We start from the raw sequence: 26,185 nt of genomic DNA, 5'->3' as shown, positions 1-26,185 counted from the left end.
GCCCGAAAACCTATCCATTAACCACGACTGTTTGTTTCCTGTCACTTAAACAATTCCGTATCCATGTTGCTACCATCCCTTTTATTTCATGAGCTATAACTTTGCTCACAAGTCAGTTGTGTGGCACTGTAACAAACACCTTTTGAAAGTCCATGTACACCACATCAACTGCATTGCCCTCATCAACCCTCTCTGTTACCTCATCAGAAAACTCCAGCAAGTTAGTTAAACATGATTTTCCCTTAGAAATCCATGCTGGCTTTCTTTAATTAACCCACATTTTTCCACGTGATTATTAATTTTGTCCCAAATTACTCTTTCTAGAAGTTCCCCCCCCCCCCCCACCTTAGTCAAACTGACTAGCTTGTAGTTACTGGGCTTATCTTTATACCCTTTTTTGAACAAGGGTGTAACATTTGCAATTCACCAGTCCTCTGGCACCACAAAACAAGTTTAAGGAAGACTGAAAAATTATGGCCAGTGCCTCCGCAACCTCCACTCTCACTTCCCTTAGTATCCTTGGATGCATCTCATCTACTTTAAGTACAGACAGCCTATCCAATACCACCTCATCAATTTCAAACCCTTCAAGTATCTGAATTACCTCCTCTTTCACAATTGCCTGGGTTGCAGCTTCTTCCTTGGTAAAGATAGATGCAAAGTATTCACTTACTACCTCAGCTATGCCCTCTGCCTCTATGCGTAAATCCCCTTTTTGGTTCCTAATCATTGCCACTCCTTCTTTTACCACCCTTTTACTATTTATATGCCTATAGAAAGCTTTGGGATTCCCTTTTATGTTAGCTGCCAGTCTCTTTTCATACTCTCTCTTTGCTTTTCTTATTTGCTTTTTCACTTCCCCTCTGAACCTTTTATATTCAGCCTTGTTCTCAATAGCATCTTCTATCTGACATCTATCATAAGAACACTTTTTCTTCTTCATCTTAACTTCTATCTCTATGGTCATCCAAGGAGCTCTGGTTTTGTTTACCCTACCTTTCCCTTTTGAGGGAATATACCTTGACTGTGCCCAAAATACCTCTTCTTTGAAAGTAGCCCATTGTTCAGCTACCATTTTTCTTGCCAATCTTTGGCTCCAATTTATTCATCCTAGATCCGTTCTTACCCCATTGAAGTTGGCTTTCCCCCAGTTAATTATTCTTACCCTAGATTGTTTTTGTCCTTTTCCATGGTCATCTTCGGCCTCTTGTAGTACCAGCAGTGGCCACTGCTGGCAGCTCTCAGAGGTAAGATTCCCATCCGAAAAGGGATGGGGACCCCGGCGCCAGGCAGTTAATTGCCCAAGCACAGTTAAGTAGAGCTGGGGGTGTTTCCAAAAGGCCGAGGTGGTGTTCCCTTCGTCTTTTGGGTCAGGTGTCGGGATCCCTGCCAGCTCCATAAAATCCAACCCATTCCCTTTAATTTTAGATTTTGACTATTTTTCCCTGAGTTGCCAATGTACTATAACAAAAACAATAACAACTTGTATTTATATAGCACCTTTAACGTCATAAAGCATCCCAAGGTACTTCACAGGAGTGTTATGAACCAAAATGTAATACCGAGCCACATAGGAGATATTAGGGCAGATGACTAAAACCTTGGCAAAAATGGTAGGTTTTAAGGAGCATCATAAAGGAGGAAAGAGAGGAAGAAAGGCAGAGAGGTTTAGCGGGGAGGCCACAACTGCCAATGGTGCAACAATTAAAATCAGGGATGCTCTGTAGTGCAGAATTGGAGGAGTGGGGCCAGGGAGGGATTTGAAAACATAGATGAGAATTTTAAATTGAAGCCTTTCTTAACTGGAGGCTAATGTAGGTCAGCAAGAATAGGGGTGATGGGTGAACAGGATTTGGAGCAACTTAGGATATAGGTAGCAGAGATCTGGATATCCTCTAGTTTACAGAGTGGAAAATGGGAAGCCAGTCAGGACTTTAGTTGAATAGTGAAATCTGGAAGTAACAGAGGCCTGTATGAGGATTTCAGCAGCAGATGAGCTGAGGCAAGGACAGATTCCAGCGATATTACATATGTAGAAATGGGTGGTGTTTGTGATGGTGCAGATACGTGATCAGAAATTCATCTCAGGGTCAAATATGACACCAAGGTTGTCAACAGCCTAGTTCAGCCTCAGACAGTTGTCAGTGAGAGAGATGAAGTCAGTAGTTAGGGAACAGAATTTGGAGCAGGGACTGAAGACAATGGCTTCAGTCTTCCCAATATTTAATTGGAGGAAGTTTCTGCACATCCAGGACTGGATGTTGGACAAGAAGTCTAACAATTTAGAGTTAGGAGGAGTCACGAGAGGTGGTGGTGAGGTAGAGTTGGGTGTCGTCAGCATACATGCGGCAACTGATGTGTTTTAGGACGATGTCACTGCGGAGAAGCATGTAGATAGGAGGGGGCCAGCAGAGGTAATGGTGCAGGAACAGGAAAAGAAGTCATTGCATGTAATTCTTTGACTATGACTAGATAGATAAGAATGGAACAAGGTGAGTGGCATTCCCTCAGCTTACTGTTACTAAACTCTCTGTTCCTTCCTGACAACATCTACCTGACTTTACCCAAATGGCTCCTCTGCTCTACAACCTTGCATTTTCTCTCCAGAATTACAAATTTATCCTTATCTGAACCCTCCTCCCCACTCCCACCCCCTTATTATTGGCTTCACTAGGACATGGGTGCCAACCCAGTTTAACTGGAGTCCATCCCAATGGAACACAGGATCATAGGAAATAGGAACAGGAGTAGGCCATTTGGCCTGTCGAGCCTGCTCCGCCATTCAAACAGATCATGGCTGATCATCTATCTCTAAGCCATTTTTACCCACTATTACCATATGCCTTGATGTTGTTAGTATTCAGAAATCCATCGATTTCTGTCTTGAACGTGCTCAATGATTGAGCTTCCACAGCCCTCTGGGGTAGAGAATTCAACAGATTCACGACCCTCTGAGTAAAGAAATTCCTCCTCATCTCAGTCTACCCCTTATTCAGCTCCCTCTTCCCAGTACTGATGCCAATGCCCCATGAATTGAAGGCCCTACCTCCTACATCACTCTTCCAGACATGCAGTTAAACCTCTAATCTGTTTGCCATGTGCTGATTTGCCTGTGGCACAAGAAGGGCTGAATTTTGTCAGCCCACCGCAGGTCCCGACAGCGGCACTGGAAGCAGGTGCCATCACTGCATGTCATGTATGCGGCCAGCCAACCACTATCACACAGCGGCCAACTAATTAACATAACTGAGGTGCAGCGGCCATCCTATTGGAGGACAGGGTTGGGCTACAAGACGTCGATGATGGCGTCAGATAACGAGAAGGCAGGTGCTGGTGCCATCTTTAAAGTGCTGCCAGCCCTGCTTGTACTGCTGCCTTTCACTGATGCAGTGAACCTGGAGTACTGCTGGAGCTCTCTTTGAGTCTAGTTTCTGCATGTTTGGGGTACAAACATAACGCCCTCTTTTCTGCTGCAACTCCTCAATCCCCTCCCACCCCCTCAGCCCTGCCCCAACCCCCCATCACTGCTGCTGCTGCTGTAACTCCTGGACTTCCCTCTATCACTGCTGCTGCTGTAACTCCTGGACTCCCTTTCACCGCTGCTGTAACTCCTGGACTCCCCTCTATCACTGCTGCTGCTGTAACTCCTGGACTCCCTATCACCGCTGCTGTAACTCCTGGACTCCCCTCTATCACTGCTGCTGCTGTAACTCCTGGACTCCCTATCACCGCTGCTGTAACTCCTGGACTCCCCTCTATCACTGCTGCTGCTGTAACTCCTGGACTCCCTATCACCGCTTCTGTAACTCCTGGATTCCCCTCTATCACTGCTGCTGCTGTAACACCTGGATTCCCCTCTATCACTGCTGCTGCTGCTGTTGTAATTCCTGGACTCTCCTCTATCACTGCTACTGCTGCTGCTGAACCCCTATCAACTGCTGCTGGAACTTCCACACCTCCCTGCGCCCCTGCACTATGACTGCGGGCCAACCACACAGAGCAGGAACCAACTGGGACCATGTCCGAGGCAACATACCAGATGGTCCTACGGTTTAGCGATACCTCCCTGGAGATTCTCCTCCAGGCTGCAAAGGAAATGCATGAGGTCCTCTTTCTAAAAGATGGCAAGAAGAGATCCGCCCGATCAAGCAAGCATAGATGGAGATCGCAGAGGAGGTCAGCAGCCATGGGTTCACCCCCCGGAACTGTGTTCAGTGCCACAAGAGGGTCAATGATCTCCTCCCCTCTGCCAAGGTGAGTGCTCCATATGTCTCTTCACTTTGGGAATTGCATGTAGCTACAGGGGAGGATGACCACAAATGCATTGGCCAGAGGGTGCGGCATCACTACATCCTGTCAGATGGATGGCTGCATCACAGTGACTGGCCGCCTTCTTTCAGAGTTCATCCCCATTATAACCTCTGAGAGCAGACATAGGGAGCAGCTATTTAGGAGACCCCATCAGGGGATGAGGGACTGCCACTAGCAAAAGTGTTACGTTGCTCTTCGTACATTGTTTAACAGTGTCCATCTTTCTGCTTGCAGGACAAACGGGCCCATAACATCAGGGAGACATTGAGGACTGGTGGTGGGATCACTGATGTGCATCCTCTGATGTCAGCAGAGGAGGAGGTTCTGGAGCTAGTGGGGGCCTAGGGTGCCCATGCAGGTGCGGACGGTGATACTGGACTGTCCGCACAATAGAGTGGGGAGATATTGGGTGGAATTTAATAGGACTGTTCGGAGGGGGAATGGAGGAATGGGGGGCTGGAGAATAGAGGTGGACGTGTCCACCAAGAAATTCTGTTAGTGGCGAGCACCACACATGGAGCAACACACCACGTGTGTATCTGCCGTCAAGCCAAAAAGACATTCTGCCTATCGCACAAATGAGTAATGTGATATATGAATTTCAATGCCAGTCTGATGCTAAGTATATAGGCCTTACATCCTGAAGACTGGCGAATCGTATCAAACAGCATGTCCCTTCCGCTGTTTGCAACGGGCAAAGTACAGACTGTACCCAACCAGCCCATGCTTGCAAAACTCAAAAAACAGTGTCCAACATTAGATGTGCTTCCGCAATTGGACAACATTTGCTAAATAATCCACAGTGTGCTAAGAATTACACTGACAACCAATTTAAGATTGTCAGTCGGGCTCGCAGTGCGTCGCATTTGTGCTTACTGGAAGCTACATATATTAATACACAGGACCCTGTTCTTTGCAGACAGAAAGAACATGTACACACATTGCACCTGTGACAGCCATTTGCTGGTTCATTGCTCAGGGCAATGCCTTGACCAATCAGAGTCAAGTTGCCTTGTTTAAATTTCAAACAAATCTTGGCAGATAACTGTCAGTCACCATAAACCGATACATTCTCCATGGCAACGTCTCTACCAATCAGCGTCCACTTGCCAACCAATCAGCACTCTCTTCTCATACAGTATAAATTTGTTGCTTTCCATTACATTGGTCTTCATGCAAATTGTCCTGATGAGTGCAAGACTAAAAGCTTCGACAAAATGTCTCTGTTTTCAGCAATACTTATCCAGAATGAAACCAAGCACTAATGCACAGATTGAAATATGAAAACTCCCTTTTTACCTTAGCCCACGCCGTCCCCCATACACAAAAACACATATTGGTTAAACAACAAAAGAGAGATTTTCTCTGCGGAGCTCTTTTACAAAAAAAAACTTTGGCCAAATACTTGTTAATTCTTGAAGAAAATGGATGAGTTATGTTGTGTCCCAAAATGGCATACAGTCTGGCATCCAAGTACACATACACAGGTTACTGGGATCTTTTCTGGAGCAGTTCCTTCCAGGCAGGTCGAGAATTAATCTGGTAAGCTTTCCAGGAGCTCCTCAGCAGAAACGTGGCCTTTCACAGAGACAAGAGGAAGGAGAATAGCTGGGTATTTCTCGCTCAGCAGGTTGATCTCGAACTGCTTTCAAACACAATCCACACCCCAACAGAACCAAAACAATATCTCAGAAGTGAAACCAAACAGCAAGTCAGAACCTCCTGACTGTCATAAATCGTGACATGTCACTTCCCTGTACACATCTCTCCCAAGTCACCAAGGTTTCTATTGATTATTGAGCTTGTTGCTTTCAAACAAGACCTAAAGTGTCCTTCCGACGACTTCTTTTAAAAAACAAAAGTCCAACATCTATGGAATTACTTCAGTTCTCCAATGAATCCATCTTCACAATTCTACACATGAATCCTCAAAAACACATTTTAAAAATAGAAGCACTTTGTAACACCCGTGAAAATCCAAATGTGTCTAGGTGTTCTTTTTTTGCATGTTTTCGAGTGCTTCCATGTGGTGCGACCCTTACGCTAGCAGCTGGGCCGGAGCCAGGCTGCTAATCGGGCTGCCCCTTGGTCTGTGATGACTTCGGTAGGCGTCTTCTGGCTGTCTGAGGCTTGGAGGGCCCTGGCTGCCAAGGGGTTTCCTGCACAGATGCAGGAGTCTCCTCAGGTGTCACGGCTACTGGAGCTGGGCTTACTGGTGGAAGGTCTGAGGAGCCCCTGTCCACACTCGGAGCACCATGAGGGGAGCCCTCAGCTGTGGAGGTCAGCCACTCCTCTCCCCTTTCAAAGCTCACTTTAACCTCCCTGCAGACCATACCTGTCCTGTAGCTCTTGCTGTGAAGTATGACCATCACCCTCGTTCCACTTGCAGGTCAATCGGTCCCATAACAACAGGGAGACCTTGCAGACTGGCAGAGGTATTTCTGACATACAGCCTCTCTCAGCAGCTGAGAGTGAAGCATTGGAGTTGGCAGGTGCCAAGGGCGGACACCCAATCACAAATAGTGAGATCGGAGCAAGACAGTGAGAATTGTCTTCCATCAACATCCAGCATAGAACAAAGAACAAACAACAAAGAAAATTACAGCACAGGAACAGGCCCTTCGGCCCTCCAAGCCTGCGCCAATCCAGATCCTCTATCTAAACCTGTCGCCTGTTTTCTAAGGGTCTGTATCTCTTTGCTTCCTGCCCATTCATGTATCTGTCCAGATACATCTTAAAAGACGCTATCGTGCCCGTGTCTACCACCTCCGCTGGCAACGCGTTCCAGGCACCCACCACCCTCTGCGTAAAAAACTTTCCACGCATATCCCCACTAAACTTTTCCCCTCTCACTTTGAACTCATGACCCCTAGTAATTGAATCCCCCACTCTGGGAAAAAGCTTCTTGCTATCCACCCTGTCTATACCTCTCATGACTTTGTACACCTCAATCAGGTCCCCCCTCAACCTCCGTCTTTCTAATGAAAATAATCCTAATCTACTCAACCTCTCTTCACAGCTAGCGCCCTCCATACCAGGCAACATCCTGGTGAACCTCCTCTGCACCCTCTCCAAAGCATCCATATCCTTTTGGTAATGTGGCGACCAGAACTGCACGCAGTATTCCAAATGTGGCCGAACCAAAGTCTTATACAACTGTAACATGACCTGCCAACTCTTGTACTCAATACCCCGTCCAATGGAGGAAAGCATGCCGTATGCCTTCTTGACCACTCTATTAACCTGCGTTGCCACCTTCAGGGAACAATGGACCTGAACACCCAAATCTCTCTGTACATCAATTTTCCCCAGGACTTTTCCACTTACTGTATAGTTCACTCTTGAATTGGATCTTCCAAAATGCATCACCTCACATTTGCCCTGATTGAACTCCATCTGCCATTTCTCTGCCCAACTCTCCAATCTATCAATATTCTGCTGTATTCTCTGACAGTCCCCTTTACTATCTGCTACTCCACCAATCTTAGTGTCGTCTGCAAACTTGCTGATCAGACCACCTATATTTTCCTCCAAATCATTTATGTATATCACAAACAACAATGGTCCCAGCACGGATCCCTGTGGAACACTACTGGTCACACGTCTCCATTTTGAGAAACTCCCTTCCACTACTACTCTCTGTCTCCTGTTGCCCAGCCAGTTCTTTATCCATCTAGCTAGTACACCCTGGACCCCATGCGACTTCACTTTCTCCACCAGCCTACCATGGGGAACCTTATCAAACGCCTTACTGAAGTCCATGTATATGACATCTACAGCCCTTCCCTCATCAATCAACTTTGTCACTTCCTCAAAGAATTCTATTAAGTTGGTAAGACATGACCTTCCCTGCACAAAACCATGTTGCCTATCACTGATAAGCCCATTTTCTTCCAAATGGGAATAGATCCTATCCCTCAGTATCTTCTCCAGCAGCTTCCCTACCACTGACGTCAGGCTCACCGGTCTATAATTACCTGGATTTTCCCTGCTACCCTTCTTAAACAAGGGGACAACATTAGCAATTCTCCAGTCCTCCGGGACCTCACCCGTGTTTAAGGATGCTGCAAAGATATCTGTTAAGGCCCCAGCTATTTCCTCTCTCGCTTCCCTCAGTAACCTGGGATAGATCCCATCCGGACCTGGGGACTTGTCCACCTTAATGCCTTTTAGAATACCCAACACTTCCTCCCTCCTTATGCCGACTTGACCTAGAGTAATCAAACATCTGTCCCTAACCTCAACATCCGTCATGTCCCTCTCCTCGGTGAATACCGATGCAAAGTACTCGTTTAGAATCTCACCCATTTTCTCTGACTCCACGCATAACTTTCTTCCTTTGTCCTTGAGTGGGCCAATCCTTTCTCTAGTTACTCTCTTGCTCCTTATATATGAATAAAAGGCTTATATATGAATAAAAAGCATATTTCTGGAGATCCTCATAGCACATGGATATCATAAGATCTGCAATGCCTAACTCATACATGTTTGTGTTGTCTCATGCAGGTTGGCATCCGCAGGAGACACAATCCAAAGAGGGACAGCAGTCAATCTCTGAGGATGAACAATAAGATGATGCACCATTCCATGACTTTCCTGCACTTCACACCAGCCCAAACACTCTCATATCTGTGGGTATGCACTAAGGCTTAGATTCAGGGTCACGAGCGGGTGAGAACATCACACACGCACCCAAGCTGCTGAAGGAGGCTGTGACAGCCAAGGCCACTGACAGTCGGAGGACTGTGGATGTCCAGGCCCATGCTGAGCTCCAGGCTGATGCTGAGCCTCTGGTGTCGGCATCGCATAATATGCTGGAGTTGCAGAGAAAGGTAAGGGAATATTTGGCGGAGCTTCCAGAGGCAATGCGCAGTCATGAGTGGATGATGAAGGCATCCATCCATGCCATGAGTGCTGCCATGTCTCAGGTATGAAAGTGCATGGCTTCGCCCATTGAGAGGTTGGCGAGCCTCAGGGAGAGACAGATCCCACAGAATCATGCAGACCTGTACACCATCACCTTGGCCATGAGCTCAGCACAACTGTAACATGGTGAGAGAAGGATGAGGTGCCTGGAGTCTTCTCCAGATCCTCGTCCTTCTCTGGTCAGCAGGGAGGTTCAAGTGATCCTTGACAGGAAGGAGGAGAGGCTGACCTCCACGTCTGGGGGCTCCCCTCAGGGCACTCTGAGTGTGGACAGCAGCTCCTCTGCCCCTCTGCTGGTGAGCTCGGCTCCAGGATCCGCGACAACAGAGTAGTCTCCTGCACATGAGGAGGAACCCCTCAGCCAGCCAGGGCTCTCCAGGCCTCAGGCAGTCAGAGGATGCTGCCAAGGCCATCCCAGACTAAGGGACTGCCTGATCAGCAGACTGTGTCCCCCTCAGCTACCAGTGCAGGAGTTGCACTGTGTAGAAGCTCACAAAATGTATAAAAAAGTGCACCTAGACACACTTGGAGCTTCACGGGCGTATTAATTGTGGCATTTGCATTGCTTTCTGCAATTGTGGTAATAAATAGAGGTCAGACTCATCGCTGTAAATGGCTAATGCTTTCATTGCTGAATTGCCAGATGTAACCTTCACCCTTGGTCCCCCAATGGGCTGCCAGTGTAGGCACAGGCCGCGTTCGGTCAGTGTCTCAGATGTGTCAGCGCGCGTGATGAAGCTGGGCGCTAAGCACTGGAGTGAGATAAGAAGGAAGCGACAGGCAGAATCTAGTGAGGTAAGTCTGTATTGAGTTTAATTTGAGAGGCCATCATGGTGGCAGGAAGTGGGTATGAATGAGATTGTGTCATGCTTCCCTTTCGTGTCTCTCAATGGCCCTGGCCTCTGATGGAAGGGAAGTAAAATCCAGTGCTGTCTGCTCATTAGCCTCCTCCACATCCTCTTCATTAAATGAGGACTGGCGATCAATCATGTCTTCTTCATGTAAGGCCTCCTCCCTCTGCAGTGCTAGATTGTGCAGAGCACAGCAGACCACCATGATACGCGAGACCCTCGCTGGGGCATACCACAGGGCTCCACTGGATTGGTACAGGCACCAGAATCTCATCTTAAGCAGCCCAAGGGCCTGCTCGATGGTCGCTCGGATGGAGCCATGGCAAGTGTTATACCTCTCCTCTGCTACAGTGTGAGGGTTCCTCACAGGTGTCAGTAGCCATGTCTTTAATGGGTAGCCCTTATCCCCAAGAAACCATCCCTGAAGGTGAGCAGGGGCCTGAAAAACTGTGGCACCTGGGACTGTCGAAGTATGTAGGCGTCTTGGCTGCTTCCCGGGAAGTGGGCGCACAACTGCAAGAAACACTCTCAGTGGTCGCAGACCAGTTGAATGGTGATGGAATGGAAGCCCTTCCTGTTGATGAAGGTGGCTGGCTGGTCTATAGGAGCCTTGATAGCCACATGCGAGCAATCGATCACACTTTGCACCTGAGGGAATCCAGTAATAACTCTGAAGCTGATGGCCCTCTCCGCCTAATTATCGGGGTCAGTCCAGTACTGCACATAGTTGCCTCCTTGTTGCAGCAGTGGGCTGCTGCCTGGGAGACCCCACATCTGTCCCCAAAGGATTCCTGGAAAGAGTCAAATGCGTAAAAGTTGAGTACCACGGTGATCTTCAGGGCAACGGGCATTGGGTGCCCACTGAAGCCCATGGTTCGCAGATCATCCTGCAGCATTGTGCATATGTCGGTGACAGCCTCAGTCTTCACTGACACCAACACTCGAACATTTTGAGGTGAGTTCAGTACACTCTCTGGCATGGATTGGCCCTTCTTGGTGTGTTGGGCTGCTGCTGCTCTCCTATTGGAGCTCTACAGGCGAGCCCAGTCGAATCCTGGTCCTCCCTCCTTCAGAACTGCTGCACAGGGATCCTCAAAGATGGAGTGTATGAGACCCATGATGTTGATTTTAACCCCTCCCATTGCTACTCTCCTCTGAATATGCGCTAATGCCCCTCAGTGCTCACCCTTGAAGAGAGCCCAGCATCAGGGACTGTGCCCACCCACCCGAGAGTGAGCCCACACATGCAGTGGGTCCAGCAACGCAGGCCGAAATGGCCTCCGCTTCCCACTTTTCATTTATCCACTGCTCCTATGGCTGCCTTCCTGCGACGTCACTGAAACCTGCCACATTTAAACAACCGGGGATCTAAAGACACGTGATCCCTGTGCACGTTGACTAAATCTGAAATCCCAAATAAGATTTGTTTTGCTTCAATGCAAATGCATTTTAACTAGCTGTTCACCAATTCAAATTACAGTCCTGCCACATCGTGGCAATAACGCCACCTGACAAAATCCAGAACCTACGTCACGACACTGGGTTTCTAGGCGAGCCTGTCCACCCCGATTTTTAGGGCCCCCACACCTCCACTCCCACTCCAGATAAAATCCAGCCCTTAGTAATCCAGTGATTATTACCTTTGAGGTTCTGCACAAACTCTTACATGCTGTAGATGTGCAATACCTCCTGAACTGTCATCTCTATCTAACTTTGTTTTATATATTAATTAATTAAAGTTTTATGTAATTACTTCATTGGGTTTAATTATGAATTTTTTTAACTAAATAATTTCACTAAAAGGAGAACCTTCTTGTCCCCTCTGCACCGAATTCTCACTCACACCAAATTCTCAACTTCCCACTCTATGATGTGTTCTGTTCACATTGCAATCTGTGATTATGTTTTGTTGCTCAGCTATCGACACTCCATCATTCACATGCTAACAATCTTTATCAATCAGTGCTCAGCCCAAAAATTCATACGTTTTCCCTCAGTCTCACATACTTAGCACTGTTGCAAGCTTAACATTCACAACTCACAGCGCGCAAATACTGGAAGCTTTTCAATCATGACAGTCACATCACCCAAACATATTGTCGAACACTCACTGACATACTTCCTTCTTTCTTCCAGGAGAAGGTGGCACATAACAGCAGGCAGCAGCAAAGAACTGGAGGAGGACAAGCATGCCTGCATGTTTTAACCCCTATGGAGAAGACAGTTTTGGCTTTCATGGAAAGGGCCATTGCTGAGGCCATGGCCACCTGTGGGGCTGAAACAACTAATGATGAGGGTATTTGCATACCAAATGCTCTTTAACTCATTCCACTTCTCCCTCATCCTGTCGTCTCTTCTGACTGAGAAGCTGCAGAACGTAAGCTTGCAATTCTTACTTTCACCTCTCCCCACTGTTGTGTTTGAGTGCTCAGTGATTGATTGCCTTGTGCTGTGTTTGGAAGACTGGTCACTGTGCTATCAGTCAACCCTGAGGGGGCATGGTTTCAAAAGTGAAAGGCAGTTCCAGGCAGCCATCTGAATAAAGCCTACACACGCACAGAAATCATGAGTCCAGTTTCTTAATGTTTGTGTTACAAAATATAACACCTGGTGATGAAGGTGGTGAGTAATTTAAATTTACTGGCCCTAGTGCCATTGCTGGGACAGATGGATTTCTGGGTTTGAAAACTACTTGCTCTCCGCGTACAGTATGGATATAGCAGAGACCTGCAAGAAGGCGATATTTGTGCATTGCCTCAGAGCAGAGGGCCAGCATATATTCGTGCAGTTAACGGATGATACGTCTACATTTGATAAGGCGGTAAGTGCTTACAAGCAATACTTTGGCCCGACGAAAAGTGTGATGGTTGAACAATACGCGTTTCACCAGAGATGCCAGGAAATGGTGACCCCATAAAACAATATATGGTAGCGTTGTGTCAGTTGGCTTCTACAAGTTTGAATTTGGCACACCAACCAATGAACTCATTCGTGACCAACTAATTGAAAAAACTTCAATCTCTCAAGTTCGGAAACGCCTACTCATGGAGGATGATGGTTTGACTTTGGAAAAGGCCACAATCTTGACCGTCCAAATTAAATCCGCCATATTAGGTTTGAAGATGTTACACAAAAATACACCCTCAAGCTCAGGAGTGCAGACACAGCTTGCCCAATCAATTCCAGTGCACGTGTTACAGACAAAGAGACCTCAGCAGGCTCATCAACACTTGCCCTATCATGGTCAGGCACCCTCAAAAACATGCCCAAATTGTGAGGGTACCCAAGAACTCAAAACACAATGCCCAGCATGAGGGAAAAAGTGCAACTCATGCTCAAAGATGAATCACTTTGCAAAGGTATGCGTGTTGTCGAAGAAGAAGACTTTGTCAGTCTGACACGTGGAGGAACCTATTCCTGAGAGCGAAATACAGTATGTGTATATTATCATGGACAGTAAAGCACTCGGTCCCATGTACAGGGCGCACTTCAAGGATTGCACAGTTGCGATCGCAGGCATTTCAATGTCGCTCCTCATTGATGTGGGTGTGAAAGTATCCATATTGAGTAAAAAGCTCTACTATCATTATTTTTCGCAATTTTCTCTCACTCCTGTGACAGACACTTTTCAAGTTTACAATGACTCAATTATTCCAATTATTGGAACGATCACAGTTCCAGTGCACTACAAAAATGTCAACCTAGACAAGTTCATGTTCTATGTGGCCAAAGGCAAAAGCCTTATAGGGGTCGACCTATTTGATAAGCTTTGCTTCAAATTTGCAGCCCCCATTGGAGAGCAGATTAATGTGATTTATGATACAGACTATGCACAACAGTATCCTTGTTCAACAGATTTGGGGAAATTAAGGGATACTGTCATGCTCCTCGCATTGACATGTCAATTACACCTGTTTGCAAAATTTGAGACAGTTGCTGTTCGGAATAACACTGAAGTGTCACAGGAGCTGAAACAACTGGAAGCAGACAGTATCAATGATCGAAGCAACTCATCCCCATGGATATTGAACCTAGTCATTGTGCAATGCAAAAATTGAGAATTTAGACTATGCGTTGACCTTAAGTCGGTCAACAAAGCAATTATTCTGGACAAATACCTGCTCCCTACAATCCAAGAGCTATCGGCATCATTCCATGACTGCATAGTCTTCATGAAGCTTGACATGCAAAGTAGCTATCTTCAGATACCACTGCGGAGCAAAGCTGACATCTTACAACCTTTAATGCACACAAAGGCATGTTTCAGTGCCACAGAACACCCTATGGACTAAGTTCAGCACCTAGCATGTTCCAGAAGATTGATTCTTCAGTTTTGTCACAGGTCAAGGGGATGATCAACCTTCTCAACGATGACGTCATCCATGGAAGGAACAAAGCAGGACACGATGAGTGGTTATCCACAGTGCTCACTCAACTTGCACAACACAGTTTGACACTCAAAAAGGACAAATGCACATTCACGGCATCCAAGAATGACTTTCTTGGGTGCAAAGTGACAGCAGCTGGAGTAAAGCCTACGTCTGACAATGTTAAAGCTCTTCATGCGCTTCCAACCCCATCTAATGTGAAACAGTTGGCATCATTCCTCAGCACTCCCAAATTTGTGCCCCAGTACACAGGTTTTGTGGAGCCTCTTTGAAAGCTACTGCACAATGATACACAATGAGAATAGACAATAGCACAGCAAACAGCGATTGACATGTTAAAGGTGAAGGTAGCATCTCCGCCAGTCCTCGCGTATTTCAACTCACATGCAGAAATGCATGTCACAACAGATGCATCAGGAAATGCAAGAGGACCTGTACTCTCACAGCACATTTTGCAGGAGGGGAATGATTGATCGCGTACGTGTCAATGCCCTTTGTCGAAAATGGGACACAAATACTGCACTGGAGAGTGGGAAGCCCTAGTCATTTAATAGATAGACATTCGAAGCACTTCGGTTGCAGCAGGCATCACACAGTTCTTTTGACAAGAAGAATCAGTTCTGGTCTATTATTTCACGGAACTGTTTTTTTTCTCCTCTGTTTAAAAAAGTTTCCCTTTAAGTCTCTGTTTAAAAACAGTGTGCCTTTAAGACTGAGCACAGTGTGCCAGCAGGCCACAGCAGGAGAGAAAGAAGGTCACACGGTGTACTGTAACTTTTAACTGTGGATAAAGACTGGCTTCAACTGGTTTGAACGAGAGTCCAGCAAAGCATGCTCTGAAGGAAGAAGCTGTATATCTCCCTTAGCAGGAAAATCTACATTTATCTATGACTCCTGTATTGCCTAAGGAGAGAAAAAAAACCTTGAAAAAAAGAACATTTGCCTTCAAGAGGGACTCTGTTGTTTATTTGTGTTTGATGGAATTCTCAGTAAAGTTTCTACTAAAAAACTACCAATTTTAGATTCCAAATAGACCTGTGGCTATAGTCCTTGTTAAAAGAACCATGTGATGCCTGCTGCAACAGAAGTGCCTTGAACACCTATCCATTACAGACTGTCAAATTCGCCAGGAGACTTCAGGTGGTATCTGATTGTTCTGACCTGGGACACCTCACCAACCAAGAATGAACTCACCATGACTTACAACCCAGCTACTTATTTTATTCCGAAGAAATACTATTTTTAAAACCGGTTAACTGTTGATCTTTGAATGTATGTTTGTGTGAATTAGGGTTAAGAGAAAATAAGAAGTTATAAAGTCTTTAGACATAAATTTATCTTAATAAACATAGAAACATAGAAAATAGGAGCAGGAGTAGGCCATTCGGCCCTTTGAGCCTGCTCCGCCATTCATTATGATCATGGCTGATCATCCAACTCAGTAACCTGTTCCCGCTTTCGCCCCATATCCTTTGATCCCTTTAAACCTAAGAGCTATATCTAACTCCTTCTTGAAAGCATACAATGTTTTGGCCTCAACTCCTTTCTGTGGTAGCAAATTCCACAGATTCACCACTCTCTGTGTGAAGAAATTTCTCCTCATCTCAGTCCTGAATGATTTACCCCATGTCCTTAGACTATGAACCCTGGTTCTGGACTCCCCCACCATCGAGAACATCCTTCCTGCATCTACCCTGTCAAGTCCTGTTAGAATTTTATAGGTTTCTATGAGATCCCGCCTTCACTCTTCTGAGCTCCATCGAATATAATACTAACTGACTCAATCTCTCCTCATACGTCGGTCCCACCATCCCAGGAATTAGTCTGGTAAACCTTCGCTGCACTCCCTCTATAGCAAGAACATCCTTCCTCAGATAAGGAGACCAAAACTGCACACAATATTCCAGGCCTCACCAAGGCCCTGTATAATTGCAGTAAGACATCCCTGCTCCTGGACTCGAATCCTCTCGCTATGAAGGCCAACATACCATTTGCATTTTTTACTGCCTGTTGGACCTGCATGCTTACCTTCAGCGACTGGTGTACAAGAACACCTAGGTCTCGTTGCATATTCCCCTCTCTCAGTTTATAGCCCTTCAGATAATAATCAGCCTTCCTGTTTTTGTTACCAAAGTGGATAACCTCACATTTATCCACATTATACTGCACCTGCCATGCATTTGCCCACTCACTCAACTTGTCCAAATCACCCTGAAGCCTCTCTGCATCCTCTTCACAACTCACCCTACCACCCGCCCCCCGCCCCCCACCCCCACCCCCACCCACCACCCAGTTTTGTTTCATCTTCCAACTTGGAGATATTACATTTGGTTCCCTCTTCTAAATCATTGATATATATTGTGAATAGCTGGGGTCCGAGCACTGATTCCTGTGGTACCCCACTAGTCACTGCCTGCCATTCGGAAGAAGATCCATTTATCCCTATTCTTTGTTTCCTGTCTGCCAGCCAATTTCCTATCCATCGCATTACACTACCCCCAATCCCATGCGCTTTAATTTTACACGCTAATCTGTTATGTGGGACTTTGTCGAAAGCCTTCTGAAAGTCCAAATAAACCACATCCATTGGCTCCCCCTCATCAACCCTACTCGTTACATCCTCAAAGAATTCTAGTAGATTTGTCAAGCATGATTTCCCTTTCATAAATCCATGCTGACTCTGCCCGATTCTACCACTGTTCTCTAAGTGCTCTGCTATAAAATCTTTGATAATGGACTCTAGAATTTTCCCCACTACCGACGTCAGGCTGACTGGTCTATAATTCCCTGCTTTTTCTCTACCTCCCTTTTTAAATAGTGGGGTTACATTAGCTACTCTCCAATCTGTAGGAACTGTTCCAGAGTCTATAGAATCTTGGAAGATGACCACCAATGCATCCACTATTTCTAGGGCCACTTCCTTAAATACTCTTGGATGCATACCATCAGGCCCTGGGGATTTATCGGCCTTCAATCCCATCAATTTCCCCAACACCATTTCTCTACTAATACAGATGTCTTTTAGTTCCTCTCTATCACTAAGCCCCGTGTTCCCCAACATTTCTGATATGATATTTGTGTCCTCCTTTGTGAAGACAGAACCAAAGTATGCATTCAGTTGGTCAGCCATTTCTTTATTCCCCATAATAAATTCCCCTGTTTCTGACTGTAGACATTTGTCTTCACCAATCTTTTTCTCTTCACATACCGATAGAAACTTTTACAGTCAGTTTTTATGTTACCCGCAAGCTTGCTCTTGTACTCTATTTTCCCTTTCTTAATCAATCCCTTGGTCCTCCTTTGCTGAATTCTGAACAATCCTCAGATCTGTTTTTTTCTGGCGAATTTATATGCCTCTTCCTTGGATCTAATGCTATCTCTAATTTCTCTTGTAAGCCATGGTTTGGCTACCTTTCCCGTTTTACTTTTGCACCAGACAGAAATAAACAATTGTTGCAGTTCATCCATGTGCTCTTTGAATGTTTGCCAATGCCTATCCACTTTCGTCCCTTTAAGTAACGTTTCCCAGTCCATCATAGCCAACTCGTGCCTCATACCTTTGTAGTTTCCTTTACTAAGATTCAGGACCCTCGTCTCAGAATCAACTATGTCACTTTCCATCTTGATGAAGAATTCTATCATATTATGGTCACTCATCCCCAAGGGGTCTTGCACAACTAGATTGTCAATTATTCCTCTCTCATTACACAATACGCAGTCTAGGATGGCCTGTTGTCTCGTTGGTTCCTCAACGTATTGGTTCAGAAAACCATCCTGTAAACACTCCAAGAATTCCTCCTCTATGGTATTGTGACTAATTTGATTTGCCCAATCTATATGCAGATTAAAATCACCCATAATTACAGATGTTCCTTTATCACGTGTCTCTAATTTCCTGTTTAATGCCATTTCCAACATCACCACTACAGTTTGGGGGTCTATATACAACCCCCACTAATGTTTTTCGCCCCTTAGCATTTCTCAGCTCTACCCATTCAGGTTCCACATCGTCAGAGCTAATATCCTTCCTCACTATCGCGTTAATTTTCTCTTTAACCAGCAATGCAACTCCACCGCCTTTTGCTTTTCGTCTATCCTTCCTAAATACTGAATATCCCTGGATGTTCATTTCCCATCCCTGATCACCTAGCAGCCATGTCTCTGTAATCCCGACTATATCATACCCGTTGACATCTATTTGCGCGATTTAATTCATCCACTTTATTGCGAATGCTCCGTGCGTTAAGGCACAAAGCCTTAAGGCTTGTCTTTTTAACATTACTTGGCCCCTTCCCACTATTTTTCACTGTGGCCGTTTAATTCTGGCCCTTGATTGTTCTGCCTATCACTTTTCTTATTCCCCTTACTGTCTTTTGTTCTTGTCTTTGATGCCTCCTCCTCTGACTCCTTGCAAAGGTTCCCATCCCCCAGCCATTTTAGTTTAAACCTTCCCCAACCACTCTAGCAAATACTCCCCCTAGGACATCAGTCCCGGTCCTGCCCAGGTGTAACCCGTCCAATTTGCACTGGTCCCACCTCCCCCAGAACCGGTTCCAATGTCCCAGGAATCTAAAACTCTCCCCCTCACACCATCTCTTCAGCCACGTATTCATCCGATATATCCTGCTATTTCTACTCTGACTAGCACGTGGCACTGGTAGTAATCCTGAGATCACTACCTCTGAGGTCCCACTTTTCAACTTACTTTCTAGCTCCCTATATTCAGCTTTTAGGACCTCATCCTTTTTTTTAACCTGTGTCATTTGTAACAATGTGTACCACGACCACTGGCTGTCCACCCTCCCCCTTCAGAATGTCCTATAACCGCTCTGAGACATCCTTGACCCTAGCAACAGGAAGGCAACATACCATCCTGGAGTCTATTTTGCAGCCACAGAAAGGCCTATCTATTACCCTTACAATTGAATTGCCTATAACTATTGCATTCCCACACTTTTTACTCCTCCCCTGTGCAGCAGAGCCAACCATGGTGCAACGAATTGGGCTGTTGATGATTTCCCTGAGAGGCTATTCCCCCCAACAGTATCCAAAGCACTATATCTGTTTTGCAGGGGAATAGCCACAGGAGAATCCTGCACTGCCTGCCTAGTCCTCTTGCTCTGCCTGGTGGTCACCCATTCCCCTCCTGCCTGTGGCGTCTGAGCCTGCAGTGTGACCACCTCTCTATATGTGCTATCCACGATACTCTCCACCTCGTGGATACTCCACAGTGTCCCCAGCTGTCAGTCCAGCTCTGAAACCAGAGCTTCCAGGAGCTGTAGCTGGAGTCACTTCCTGCACACATGCTGGTCCCGGGCTCTGGAATTGTTCCCGGCTTCCGACATGGAGCACGAGGAGCACACCACAGCTTTGAGCTCTCCTGCCATGACTTAACGCTTTAAATTAAACCTTTCGGAAGATTTTAATATCAAATAATATCAATTACTCTTGGGCCCTTCTTCCCTGGTCCTCATTACTACGGAACTCCCTAAAAAACACTACTTACTATATATGAAAATAAACTGTAAACCTTTCTTACCTTAGATACTTGCCCAGCTATTTAGAGCTGTTCCCTAACAGCAGTGACTCACCAACCAATCACCATGCAGCTTTCCTGTGACATCACTGTTGGCTTTTTTTTCAAAACTCCGGCAAGCGTGAATAGGTCCGACTGCTCTCCACTCTTGAAGGTAAGTGAAGGCCCCGAGCCTTGCGTTGGATTTATCCAGTCCCGGTTCTGGTTGTTTCCACACAGGTCCAACTGCTCTCCACTCCTGAAGGTAAGTGAAGGCCCCGAGCCTTGCACTGGATTTATCCACTCCCGGTTCTGGTTGTTTCCACGCAGGTCCGACTGCTCTCCACTCCTGAAGGTAATTGTGTTTAAGATTTAGTTTATTAATAAATAGTTAATTTGTTGTTGTTTAAAAATATCTGGATTTGGTATGTTTTATTCTGGGGGTTATTTTGGGTTTAATTTGGCTAATCTCCGTTAGGTGGGAAAACTTTAATAATAATGCTGCGGCCTGTGGAGTATTGGGACTGAATTGACAGTTCATTACTCCCGCCTTGGTCGTAACAAAATACACAATGGAAATGGACAATTGCACAGCAAACAACGTTTGACAGATTAAAGGTGAAGATAGCATCTCTGCCAGTCCTTGTGCATTTCAACTCACATACAGAAATGTATGTCACAACAGATGCATCAGGAAATGCAATAGGACCTGTACTCTCACAGTACATTTTGCAGGAGGGGAATGGCCAATTGTGTATGTGTCACGCCCTTTGTCGAAAATGGGACAGAAATACTCCACTGGAGAGTGAGAAACACGAGCCTGCAACTACACTTGTGAACATTGGTACATGTATCTCTATGGTAGAAAATTCACAGTTCACTGTGATCACCAAGTGCTGAAACACATTGATATTTTTGTCAATCATCGCACTAAAATAGGAAACCTGCATATCGCACAGATTATTTGTGTACTTAGAGAAACAAATGAACTCTAAAAAGTGGCTCAGACCTGTTTGATATTTGTGAAGGTTTAATTCAAAATAAGCTGCTTAGTCTACAAGGAGGAAATATGTTGTGTTTAATTGCTCAGTGATTGATTGCTCTGTGCTGTGTTTGTAAGACTGCTCACTATGCTGTCAGTCAGCCCTGCGGGGGTGTTATTCCAAAAGTGAAACTAAGACATATCCAGGCTGCCAGCTGAATAAAGCCTGCACACGTTAAATTCATGAGTCTAGTTCTTCATGCTTGGGGTACGAAACATAACACCCTCATCACAATCCAACATTTGTCCCATTTTTCTTTGAGATATCTAAGAACTGGAACCAACCCAGTCAGTGGATAAGGAGGAAGAAAACAGTGAAGATGAACAGACATTATCCCTCGATCTTACGCTCACATTCACCAGCTCAGTGCGTGACACTGTGCATATTTTTGAGGCTAGGATACAGAGGGATCTGCATGTGGTGAGACACCAGACACAAATGCACAGAAGGCAAGGAGTGAAAAGTATGGTGCAGGTGCCAGGTCGCTGGAAGACGAGGTCACACACTATGTCTGCTGTGGAGGAGTCAGATGAGGACATCAATGACTTTGGGTGAATTGGACTTGATGCAAGTAAGGATGTGGGCAGCAGAGTTTTGGATGACCTCAAGTTTAAGGAGTGTAGAATGTGGGAAGCCAGCTAGTGGTGCATAGGAATGTTCAAGTCTAAAGGTAACAAAGACATGAGGGTTTCACTAGCAGATGCACTGAGGCAGGTTGGAGTTGGGCAATGTTATGCAGCTGGAAATAGGAGAAAATGGCCCCAATATGTGGTCAGAATATCATCTCAGGGTCAAATATGACTTCAAAGTTGTGAATAGTCTGGATTAGCCTCAGACAGTTGCTGCAGTGCAAACGCAGACTGCTGTCATTGTGGGTCTAGATAGCCCTACAAAACCAAACTGCTGCCATCCAGGCCAAAATGGTGGTGTCACTGAGGAAGCATTTCATGAGAGCACTCAGAGAGGCAAAGGCACACGGTAGCCAGGGAACGGAGTTTGTAGCGAGGAGCAAAGATAATTGCTTAGGTCTTCCCAATATTTAATTGGAGGAAAGTTATGCTCATCCAATATTGAATGCCAGACAAGCAGTCTGATAATTTAGCAACAGCGGAGGAGTTGAGACAGATGGTGGTGAGGTAGAGCTGGGAGTCATCAGCTTACATGTGAAAACTGGTGCTCTTTTTTTGGATGACGTCACCAAGGGGCAGCATGTACATGAGAAACAGGAGTCGACCAAGGATAGATCCTCGAGGACATTGGAGGTAATGTTGCAGGAGTGGAAAGAGAAGCCATTGCAAGTGATACTCTGGCTAAGCTTGGATAGATAAGAATGGAACCAGACAAGTGCAGTCCCACACAACTGGAAGACAGTGGAGAGACATTGGAGGAGGATAGTGTGTCAACTGTGTTAAAGGCTGCAGACAGGTCAAGAAGGACAAGGAGGGATAGTTTACCTTTGTCACAGTCACATGGAATGTCATTTGGGACTTTGATAAGAGCTGTTTTGATACTGTGGGAGGGCAGAAACTTGATTGGAGGGATTCAAACATGGAGCTCTGAGAAGGATGGGCATGGATTTGGAAGGTGAAAACCTGGAAAGCCTGCGCTCAATGTTATGGAGCATGGAGCAGTCCAGAACCAAATTGGTGCAGGACTTTGCATACAGCTTGGAGACCAACATGCCCAACATGGAATGGGTGGTCACCTCCATCAGTGCACCCGTGGACCCAATCCTGATGCAGCATCTGACGGCCAATGTCACAGCTTCTTTGTTGCACAACAGCTTCCATTGGAACACAAACAGCTTCAACCAAAAGTATGAGTGCTGCAGTGCAAACTCAGACTGCTGTCATTGTGGGTCTAGATAGCCCTACAAAACCAAACTGCTGCAGTCCAGGCCAAAATGGTGGTGTCACTGGGGAAGCATTTCATGAGAGCACTCAGAAAGGCAAAGGCACACGGAAGACAGGCACTAAAGAAATGCACAAGGATGATTTTTTTGTATGCATTATGTAATGATTGAACTTATAAATTTGGATTGTAATCTGCATTTTTTATGCATTTTTAGTTTTGTGGTGTCAGAAAGAGTGTTGCGATAGTCAGTGATAGAGGAAAGGTAAGGAGTGTGGGATTGTTGGTGAATGGGGAGGTGAGGTTAAGGTTACTGGTATTACTCATGAATTATTTTATTTTGTAGAACCTGGGCAGAAAATATCTAGCTACATTGCAGTCTCCTTCCTCTTCCTGTTCCTCAATTTACTCCTCTTCCTCCTCCTCTTCCTCATCCTCCTGCTCCTCAGCTTCTCTCCTGATTTGTGGGGCAATATAAGATAATCAGAGGGTTAGATAGGGTGGATAGTGAGAGTCTTTTTCCTCGGATGGTGATGGCAAACATGAGGGGACATAGCTTTAAGTTGAGGGGTGATAGATATAGGACAGATGTTAGAGGTAGTTTCTTTACTCAGAGAGTAGTAGGGGCGTGGAACGCCCTGCCTGCAACAGTAGTAGACTCGCTAACTTTAAGGGCATTTAAGTGGTCATTGGATAGACATATGGATGAAAATGGAATAGTGTAGGTCAGATGGTTTCACAGGTCGGCGCAACATCGAGGGCCGAAGGGCCTGTACTGCGCTGTAATGTTCTAATTCTAATTCTAAAATTCCCTCATGATGAGCAGATTATGCAACATGCAGCATACTACCACAAATACTGACACACACTCACCTGATAATGCAGGGTTCATCCAGGCGGTGGAAACATTGCTTGAGGACATCAATGGTGTGGTCCATAATATTCCTTGGGGCAGCATGGCCTCATTATAGGCCTGGTGCACACTTGTGCGTATTCCAGATCTTCATCATGAGACACATCATGAGTGGATGATGCTTGTCTCCCAGTAGCCAGCCTTTGACTTGTCATGGTGGGTAGATGGAACAGAGGACTACCACAGAATGAATGGATCATGACTACTGCCAGGATAACAGGCATTCAGCTGCATGATGTGCTGCCTGTGATCACATACAAGCTGCACATTGAGCGAGTGGCATCTGTTTCAATTGATGAAAATAGTCGCATTCACACTTCATGCTCCGGCTGGGAGCCCTTCTCCCGCTTCTCTTCCTCCCTCTTTTATCAGCTTGTCCTGCTCTGCATGGCCTCTCTGCATTCTCTTGAGCACTAACTCTTAAATGAACAAAACATTATACAACACCAGGGAGACCACTCACTGTAGACTATTGAGACTTTAGGCAAGTATAGGAAAGCTCTGTACAATTACAACAGCAGCCAGAAGAAATAATCCAGCAACTAATCTGAAAGCAGTTCACAATCCCTTTAAATAGTGCTAAAATGAGGGGGAGGGTGGGTGGCCTTTATGCTGTTTAATGTCATGCTCAGCTGTGTGAGGTTAAGGCAATGTGTCAGCTGGAGAATGGCATTTGAAATTGGCAGCACTGGCATCAAATCAACGTTGCACATTGATTGATTCAATTCATAATCTGACTCTTCCGCAGGTTGACGGAGGTCAGTTGGTGTGTATGTGTGAAAACCCTTTCACCAAGATGGCATACTTCCCATCGGAAGGAAACACAGGCATCTCAAAATGCCTAATTTCTCCCCCATATGGTCCCAAGCTTCCTTAACTTTTTCAATGATTCTTTAGTGCTGGATTGATGTTTGTACTCAGGTCTGCAAGTTGGTATGATTCCAAGTGGGCTTCCTTCCCATTTTATAGTTGATTGTTCAAAGACTACAAATATCAAGCCTGCCTCAGTAATCAATAAAACATCAACATCTTACACCCATTATGTTGTGGTGTATCTGGTCCTGGGCACTTTGCAGGTAATTTCTTCCTTTTGGTCAGCAGCATGGGGAGATGAAAGAAAACTGTGACAAAAACAAACATCAACACATTAGTCATGCTTAAAAATAAAGGAAACTGTGAGCGCAATCTGATCCAACCATATCTCCAGCAAGGTTAAGATCCCGGAGGGTAGTTAGAAGTCAAGGAAGGTGATGCACTGATATTGAAAGCGTTGCATTTTCATTAATTTGTATTATTATGCAAAGGCAAGTTGTGCCATAGCAGAGGAATCAGGATAAGAGGTTGGCCATTTAGGACTCAGAGTGGGAGAAATTTTTTCACTCAAAGGGTTGTGAATCTTTGGAATGCCCTGCCCCAGAAAACTATGGATGCTCAGCCTTTCATTATGCTTAAGACAGGGATCAATAGATTTTTGGATACAAAAGAAATCAAGGAATATGGGGAAAGTGCAGGAAGGTGGAGTTAAGATGCAGATCAGGGATGATCTTATTGAACGGCAGAGCAGGGTTTAAGATCTAAATGGCCTATTCCTGCTCCTATTTCTTATGTTCTTCTGTAGTAGCCTTCACCCTCACTGTGCAACCCTGCTGCATAAAAATAGCATACTTGTCTTTCTGGAGGTTGCTATTTAGAGATGGGGCATCCCTGAAATCCCAAATCCATATTTACTTTTAGCAGTCTAGGTTCTGGCAAATGCTACATCCAATCCCTGGACAAATGATGTAAGAGTTGCTATGACATCACTCTTGCATTGCCTGCATGCACTTTGAATGGTCCCTTCAGTTTCAGAGATGGCTCAACATGTAAGTGACAAGTGCAAACGGAGTAGAGACTTTGCATTACAGTTCTCCACATGTTTTTCACCTCACCTCAGAAAATGTCACATAGGGTGTTGGCAGAGCAAAATTGGTCCTTAATATGTGGGAAGGGAAAACAGAGCATGTTCTGGGCACACAGGGATTCTCAAGCTCTTGATAATTAATCTTAATTGAACAGAAAAATACAGTTGTGCACACCCACTTCGAATTAGCTAACCAGATCTCGAAGCACTCATCACTATCCTTGGCTATGCACTGTCCCAACAGCAGGACAGACGCACCAGAGGTGGCACCAGAGATGTATATAGTCAGGAGAGAGTGGGCCCGTGAGTCCTTAGCATTGACGCCCTCCCGCACGATGTTTCATGCCATCAGATCAAACATGGGCAAGGAAACCTCCTGATTGTACCTACTGACCTCTCTCAGCTGATATCAGTGCTCCTCCATGTTGAACACCACTTGTAAGAACCCTGAGAGTAGCAAAGGCACAGAATATACTCTGGTGGGGGA

The sequence above is a fragment of the Heterodontus francisci genome, chromosome 4 (assembly GCF_036365525.1).
Source record: "Heterodontus francisci isolate sHetFra1 chromosome 4, sHetFra1.hap1, whole genome shotgun sequence".
In the NCBI taxonomy this organism is placed as follows: domain Eukaryota; kingdom Metazoa; phylum Chordata; class Chondrichthyes; order Heterodontiformes; family Heterodontidae; genus Heterodontus; species Heterodontus francisci.
Note: the sequence above shows the minus strand (reverse complement) of the source record.